Genomic DNA, 2,048 nt, shown 5'->3' on the forward strand with positions numbered 1-2,048 from the left:
CTAGAAGTTGCAGAGAAAGTAAAATATACAGAGTGTAGTTCTCCAAAATGCCAAGCTCCTTACTAGTTCAAAACTACTCCTATATATACTACTCTTCTGATCTTCTAGTTGGCTCTTCAAGTCTTGGATATGGGCCTTTGGATCTTTAGTTGAAGCAGTTACAGTCTTCAATGGGCTTAGCTTTGCTTGCAGAGAGAAAGTGAGTCAGGCATGGTAGCAAGTTAGTTAGGACGTTAGTGGTGTTAACGTTAAGTGGAAATGTGGGTTCGAGAACGTTAGTGACGATCACCTTTTTCACTAACGTTCCAAACCAAAAATGATCCACGTTAACTTCAACGTTAGTGGCACTAACGTGACCACTAACGTTGCCTCTTGGTCCTTCGCAAACGTTATTAGCATTCACCTTTTCCAGTAACGTTGCTCTTTGCCTCTTTTCCCCATGTTAATGGTCCACGTTAGTGTAACTAACGTGGTCCTTAACATGGGCATGCCTAAGTTTCGAGAGCGTTAGTGACACTTACCTTTGTCACTAACGCTTCAAATGCCCCTTCTTCCCACGTTAGTGCCTCACGTTAATTGCATTAACGTGACCACTAACGTGGAGGTGATTGCCATTTTCAGCGTTAGTGACAAAGGTGAGTGTCACTAACGTTGGCCTATCATGCTTAGCTCCACGTTACTCTTCACGTTAGTGGTCTTAACGTGACCACTAACGTGGGCACTATTGGCTTAGTCCAACGTTAGTGACAAAGGTGAGTGTCACTAACGTTGGCGATTGCTTTCTCCTCCCACGTTAGAGTTCACGTTAATTGGATTAATGTGACTCTTAACGTGGCTAAATGTGCCTTTTTGGAACGTTAGTGGCATTCACTTTTACCACTAACGTTGGAGCTCTCCTTCTCCTTTACGTTAGCTACCACGTTAATATAATTAACGTGGCAACTAACGTGGGCTATGATGGCTTCGAAGGCGTTATTGGCGATCACTTTTTCCATTAACGCTACAAGCTTCTTCCCATTCCACGTTAGTGGTCACGTTAATTAGACTAACGTGGTTGCTAACGTGGCTCTTCCTTACTTCCTTTGTCCTAAAATCAAGCAGATAAAGTGCATCAAAGCTCTGTTCAAGTCATGAGATCATGCACTATCCATTTTATCATTCAATTCATGCATAATTCTCATGAAATCATTCAGAATTCACAATATTTGCTTGAATCAAGATGTAAGTGTACTTTCATCCGAAACTTGCTTATTTACTAAGAAAATGCATGAAACTACCCTAAAACAGTAAGAAAAGGTCAGTGAAACTGGCCAAAATGCCCTGGCATCAATCCCCCCACACATTTGCCCAACAAGTCCCGCCATATACTACGCAAATTCTCAAACTTGGTGAACAGAATCTAGGCAAAAGATTACTTACCTCCACTTTAACCAGCAACCTAATGTCGCCTTCCCTCAAATCTGTCATTCCCTCTTCAACACATGTTCCTCGTTGTTCCAATTTCTCCAACTTTAGCCTGCACACCACTGCCCGCAGACACGCACCGTATGGAGTCCTTCACGTATTAGCAACCCACTGCTGGACCACCATGACCCCTCTCACTCTATTCACCATGTCTGACTTTAGTGCTACACAAGTATTACAACAATTATGTTATTGGGCACACAAACGGTTAGGGCCCAAGCCTCCAAAGTTGCTATACCAATACCCTTTAAGAAGCCACACACCTTTTGTGTATTTACAACCGGTCATTAACGTTATTCTATATTCATTTCAAGGTTATATTCGACTTTTCGCCCTTCACTAACAAACAAAATTCAAGAGCTACTTGATCGTACGATGAATTTCATGTTCCGCACTTTTCGACTGGCACATGGGATAACTTTCCTATATTTATATGTATGCATTGCTAAAATTATAATTTATATATAATTTAATTATCAGTTAATAATCTATTGTATTATAATTTTATTATATTATATTATAAAAGTATTATTTATTTTATTATTTAAATAAATTTTTTATTATAATTTATATATTTAACTTGG

The sequence above is a fragment of the Arachis ipaensis genome, chromosome B03, assembly GCF_000816755.2.
Source record: "Arachis ipaensis cultivar K30076 chromosome B03, Araip1.1, whole genome shotgun sequence".
In the NCBI taxonomy this organism is placed as follows: Eukaryota; Viridiplantae; Streptophyta; class Magnoliopsida; order Fabales; family Fabaceae; genus Arachis; species Arachis ipaensis.